Here is a 6,714-nt window from a genome sequence, read left to right as displayed (position 1 = left end):
ATTACCAATTGGCAGGTCCCAGAGGACTCATACACAACCTGGACAAAGCCTAAATTAGCCCCCAGATTGGCTGGAAAGCCACAGAGCTAAGTATACAGCCCACAGAGATGGGTGATTGGGCAGAGAGGCCAAGCAGGGAGTGGCTCTTGAATGCAACCAGGTGGCCCACGTCTGTCCAGTGTTGGTCATTACCCCCAAGCCTGCACATCCTGACAGCGTGATAGGAAACCTCATGCTGTAAGCTGGAAAATTTCACATGCTCTGTGAGCTCAGGCTTCTCATTCTCACAGAACAATTTCAACCCTAGTAAATTCATTAGTGGATGTTATGGTTCAATGTGCTCATTCTTTCAGATGCTAGGAGTGTTGACTGCTGGAAGTTCATAACTAAGTCGCTCCCCTTTGGCCAAAGACAGAGACCTCACCCATGGTTACTTTTCCTTCTCCAGTGCAGTTCACAACCAACGACTGCTGATACAAGAATACAAAGTCCTGGCCCCCTTCCTTCAATCTTAAACAACACTACAGTCATCCTAGCTCAAGAGGTCCCACTGGGTTAGCTGAGGCATCTGAGACAACTAGATCACAGTTTAATTTCTTCTTCTGCCCCGTTTTGCTCCTCTCGCTCCCTGACAATTATTGTTCTCCTGTGTGTTTCTTGACAAACTTCCCGCATGCAAATTTCTGCTTCAGAGTCTGTTTCTGAAAAAAAGACAAACGCTGCCTGCCTCAGGTGAGTTAAGCATTTTTCCTCTCCTCTTTAGAATTGTAACAAACTCAAGGGCCTCAACCCCATTGCCATGGTACATGTGAGACAAATAGGTCTTCTCCAATAGTCTATCCCCAGAAGTTCCCAGTGAGATGGACTGAGGCCTTCTCTATCTTATTTTTCCATCACCAAGCAGATCCTTTCCTTGATCCCATCCCTGTCACTCCTTAACAGAGCTTCCCATTGAAGTAACAGAGCTTCTCCGCTAGGGGGAGCAAAGCTTCCCACTCCACTTCGGCCACATTGTCCTTGGGAACAAATAAGTAGATTGGTAGATTAGGTATCTACCAATTCCAGATAGTCTATTAAATGTTCATAAATAGCTATATGATAAAATGATTTTCACTAGTCATTGGATGAGATATATTAAGTACATAGGACCTCCCAAGTCTGGGGAGTTCAAGAAAGCCCTCCCTATTCAAGTTAGTGCCTATAAGAATTGGTTAAAAGTGAAGGGAGGCGTGGGGATAGGCTGGGGACACAAGCCTGTGAAGCAGGAGCAAAGGAACTCTGGTATTTTCCAAAGACCTGAAAGGATTGTTAAAATTTGCAATTGTAGTACTCAGGAGCTGAGCCTAGAGCTTAAGCAGGAACCTGAGCATGCTGGGTCTTTTAGGCCATGTTAAAAGGCCATGGCACACCATGAAGAATTTTAAGCAGAGGATTGAGACATGACCAAAATCTCCTTAACAAAATATTGTCCTATGAGAATTGATGAGAAGAGGTCAACCGTAGATGATGGGAGGCCTGTTGAAAAGCAAATGCAGGGCTGGGCGTGGTGGTTTATGCCTGTAATCCCAGCACTTTGGGAGGCCAAGGCAGGCGGATCATGAGGTCAAGAGATCGAGACCATCCTGACCAACATGGTAAAACTCTGTCTCTCCTAAAAATACAAAAATTAGCTGGGCATGGTGCATGCCTGTCATCCCAGCTACTCAGGAGGCTGAGGCAGGAGTATTGATTGAATCCGGGAGGCAGAGGTTGCAGTGTGCCAAGATTGTGCCAATGCAAAAAAAAAAAAAAAAAGCAAATGCAGTCATCTCTAGAAAGATGATACTCCTTTTTTAACAGTCTGAGGAAGCCCACCTTCACCCATTTTTTTCATCAACAGTGGCAGTTGTCCTAATGAATGTATGTTGGACCCTCCTAGACTCAGCTTCCCTCTCTTTTCTGAGAAAGTAGAAACCTGTTTCTCAAAGTGAGAAGTAAGTGTAAATATATGAAAGTATATTTATAGGTTGGAAGACACCAATTGGCCCTTCCATTTTGCCTAATACGTTATAACTTTCCCTATACTCTATAGCAGCCCTATAGTGACTATAAGAGATATATTAATATAATATAAACCGTATGTCATTTAAAATTTTTAGTAGCCATCTTTAAAAAGTAAAAGAAAGCATGTAGAATTGAATTTAATAATGTTATTTTACTCAGCATATCTAAAATATTATCACTTTAACATGTAACCAATATATTTTTTACCTCTGAATTTTTTTACTGTCCACCTGCTCCCTAACGGGTATCCTGCTTCTGCTGACTTAATGTCTCAGAGCTTTGGTGGTGTTGGTCTCAGGCTGCACTTTGCCGTCCACTATCCGGCAGGTGGTAGTCTTTTGGATGGTTTGCATCGAGTTGCTGTTGTCCAAGTCAACACCAAGATTGAAGTTCTCGCCATGCTCCAGCAGGCGGCGGTAGGTGGCAATCTCAGCCTCCAGTTTGACCTTGATGTTCAGCAGGGCCTCCTACTCCTAGGCCTGGCACTGCCCCTCTGCTCAGGTCTGTGCCAGCTCCAACTCCAGATGCAGCAGGATCCCGTTGAACTGCTCCATCTGCAGGGCATAGCAGGCCTCCACCTCCCCCTGGCTGTTGTACAAGGTGGCCTTCAGATTTCTTATAGAATCCAGGTCTGTCTTCAAAGACTGGACTATATGTCTCAGCTCTGTGAACATTATGTCAGGGGCTCCGACCTCTGCGGACTGCAAGGTGACCCCTGTGGTGCTCTCCTCAATCTGCTGAGACCAGTACTTGTCCAGGTCCTCTCGGTTCTTCCGAGCCAGCTCATCATATTGCACCCTGCTGTCTGCCATGATCTCAGTGAGGTCCTGAGATTTGGGGGCATCTACCTGCATGATCAATCCAGAGCTGGCAATCTGGGCTTGTAGGCCTTTTACTTCCTCTTCGTGGTTCTTCTTCAGAAGAGCAGCTCCTCCTTGAGAGCCTCAATCTCTGTCTCTAGCTGCGGCCGAGTGACACTGGTGTCACCAATGACCTTGTGGAACCCATAGATGTTGCTCTCCACAGACTGGCCCATGGACAACTCTGTCTCATACTTGACTCTAAAGTCATCAGTCACAAGATAGGCATTGTCTATCTTCAGAACAATGCGGGCATCGTCCACAGTATTTCCGAAGATCTGAGCCCTCAGGTGGTCTTGAAGTAATGGCTCCAGTCTGACCTGGGGTCCCTTCTTCTGCGGGTGCTCCCGGATTTTGCTCTCCAGCCTCTGGTTTTCGGTCTCCAGGCTCCTCACTCCGTCCAGGTAGGAGGCCAGGCAGTCATTCAGGCTTTAGATGATCTCCTTCTCGTTCTGGATGCCCCTCATTCCTGCCAGACCCTTGTCCATCCTCGGGGTTAGGACCCCAGACCCCAAGCCACCCTGGAAGCTGGTGGAGCAGAACACAGAGATCGGGGAACCTGAGCCCCCAGCGCCTGCATACCAGCGCTGCTGACCAGCCGGGTGCAGTAGATGGGCAGCTGGACACAGCCCGGGGACGGGTAGTTGGTGGAGAAGGTGGAGCGAGCAGTGTAGCTCCCGCTGTCCGGGGAGGAGAGCGAGAGGACAGGACTCAGTCTTCGCCAACGACCGCTTTAACATGTAATCAGTATTTTAAAGTGTGAAACAGCTATTTCGTATTCTTCATTCTTCTTTTTGTACTAAGTCTTCAAAATCAGATGTGCACTTTACTCTTATAGCATGTTGCAATTTGGACTGGCCCCATCTCAAGGGCTTAATAGCCACATACGGCTATTAACAACTGTATCGAACAGCAGAGGTCTAGAGTTATGGGAAATTATGGGAAACTAAACACTCCTCCATTTATTTTCCTTAGGATATAACTTTAATCTTGGTTTGGATCATATGGCACCATGACTCTTGAGTTGGATTGGATACAGGAACTTCTTTAATTTGGTTCAATTTCTGGGTCAGCTCAAAATTACGGTTTTCATTTTCTTTTTCAATACTACCCATCAAGGTTCCTTTAGAGTTTTCTTTTATTATGCTTTTAATTGACAGATTAAATTTCATGTGTTTACTGTGTACAACATGATGTTTTAAAGTATATATGCAGTGTGGAATAGTTAACTCTAGCTCATTAGCATAAGCACTACCTCACATGGCAATCATTTTTATAGTGAGAACACCACTCAACATTCACCGTCTTTTCTTTTTTCAAGAATACAATATGTCATCACTATAGTCACCATGCTGTGCAATAGATATCTTGAAGAGCATCCTCTAATTTAAATGTAATTATTTATTTTTTGACCAACATCTCTCACTCCCTCCCTCCCACATAACTATCCAGACTCTGGTAACCACCATTCTACTCTCCACTTCTATAAGACTTTATAGAAAACTTTTTCATATTCTTCATATGAATGAGATCACATGATATTTGTCTTTTTGTCTTAATATTTCACTTAATATAATGTCCTCCAGGCTCATGCATACTGTCGCACATGACAGGATTTTGTGTCCTTTTGTAGCTGAAATTTAAATCAGTATGTCAAAGAGATCTCTATATTCCCATGTTTATTGCAGCACTATTTGCAATAACAAGATATGGAATCAGCCTAATGTTATCAACAGATGAATGGGGAAAGAAAATTTGGTACATATATATATAATACATGTACCAAATATTTTGTGGCTGAATAGTATAGCAACAAAAATCCTTCAGAGATTTCTTAGTAGACTGGTCTTTTGGATTTCAGAATGGGAAGACCTCATTAAGGACAGAGATGATCAACACATCCAAAGTTCCCAGGTTAGGTCCACACAGAATCTCTACCAGAGATTAGGACTTTCCAGCAACCTGCAGCCCAATCTCTTTGTCTTAGAGTAGATATTACTCTTCCCCTCCTCCTACCTTAAATCAGTGAAGTTTTTTTTTTTTAGAACCAATGTCACTATTCAGTAAAGAGCTCCAAAATTTCTAGACACTTCCAAAATGGTAATAGGAGCACCATTCTTTCATGTAAGATGTATTTGGAAACTAGAACTAGATGTTGTTAACAAAGGATGACAAAAGGTAGAACTGGAATTAGAAAACAACTACAGCTTCAGGTGTACATTCAAATAAAAGCCTCTTTATACTGTTAGTCACACTGAACAAACTTACCCGTGGCCAGATTCCAAAGAAATAAATCCATTTCTCTGAAGGCACTGGATTTGTTTCCAGTTGGTTACCATATTCCTTTTGCTGGGTCAATGAACAAAAAATAAAAAATTGACCCCATCCCCAGTCTGAAGTTTTCTGAGTATAGTGGCTTGAGCAATGGGAAAGGTTTTCTGTCCCAGAGTAGCAGGAAAAAGCACTGGGAGGCAAGGCAGGATGCAACTGGAAGCCCAGGAGGGAAATATCAAGGCAGCTGAGATTAATGGCCTTATCTTTTCTGGTGCTTCCATGGCAACCTTCTACAGGTGATAACTAAACTCACTGAGTCTCCTGATCTACAGCTATCACAGACAATAATGAAGGTATAGATTTAATTCAAGAACCTTCACTTTGGAAATCTCAGTTTTGTCTAAATGGGTAGCATATAGGTCACATTAAAAAAAAAAACTTTGCCCCCATAGGAAAGCAGGGATACAGCAAATCTGGGGATATTGGCAGCATCTGACTCTTCAACCACAGGCCTGCTGCATTTCTACCAGAAGAATTACTCCTTCCTGCTTATATGGAACACCTGGGTCCCTACATTACTCTCATTCTTCTCATAATTTTCCTGGTTCCAAAACAGAACCAGCAGCTCAAGGAGGCTGTACTGTAACTGCTCTTTGTGACTGTTTAATGCACCATCTGACCCACCCACTCTGAGGCTCCAGAAGCTATTTTCCAGTCCTAAGTTCTACCCTGCCACTTCCCTCCCCATAGCCAACAGGGGCTACAGCCATTTTAGGCATCTGAACCTAGAACATAGGCCTATTCTTCAGCGGGGCATAGGCAGAAAACACAGAATATAAAGTCCAATATTGGGATAGTGGTGAACAGGAAGAAGTTTAAGAAAACGTCAGGAAGACTTGAGGCATTATAAATAAAAAGCATATATATTTGAAAAACAAATATTTCTAGATTAGAACAGAGAGAACTTCATTTCAGACTTTAAGTATACTCTTAGGAAAATTGTGCTTAAATAAGAATTACATAGTATCCTTAAACCAGGGTCATTATATTATAGCCAGTATATAAAAATGGGCTACAAACCATAACATATTACAGACATATCATTTCCCCTGTGACCTATATCACAGTGGTTTCAAAATTGGAATGGGCAAGTGGAGTATTTGTTGTTAATAATAAGAGCATGAAAAGCTGACTCACTCACTGGACAGGTATAAGATTTGTCCAAATATGTCTCTGAATGAAGGGAAAATGCCTTGGAAAGCCTCTTGGTACTAGCAATAGGAGTGAGGAAACCGGAGAGGATGCTGAGACACAATCCCCTCTCTCACCTCACAAGTCTGGGCTCCAAGAATGAGGTGGGATGACAATTGTGTTGCAGACAACGTCACGTAACTAGGTGAGATTTTACCTAGTCACTTTGAACTTCTCTCTCTGTCTTCCAAAGGAAACCTTGGGTTGGGTATCAGCCTCACCTCATCTGGCCAAGCTAGGACTGACCATAAATAATGCCTGGGGATAGAGATGGTTTCATTATACA

General features: G+C 43.2%; 1 pseudogene; it reads right to left on the bottom strand.

Annotated features, from left to right (window-relative positions):
• Positions 1-2,306: 2,306 nt before the first annotated feature.
• LOC135270240 (keratin, type I cytoskeletal 18-like) lies at positions 2,307-5,242 on the bottom strand (annotated as a pseudogene).
• Between the last annotated feature and the right edge of the window lie 1,472 nt (positions 5,243-6,714).

This window comes from Aotus nancymaae, unplaced genomic scaffold (genome assembly GCF_030222135.1).
Source record: "Aotus nancymaae isolate 86718 unplaced genomic scaffold, 86718_ANA_hifiasm-v0.15.2.pri h1tg000059l, whole genome shotgun sequence".
NCBI lineage: Eukaryota > Metazoa > Chordata > Mammalia > Primates > Aotidae > Aotus > Aotus nancymaae.
The sequence above is the reverse complement of the archived record's forward strand: the minus strand, read 5'-3'. Positions and strand labels throughout refer to the sequence as shown.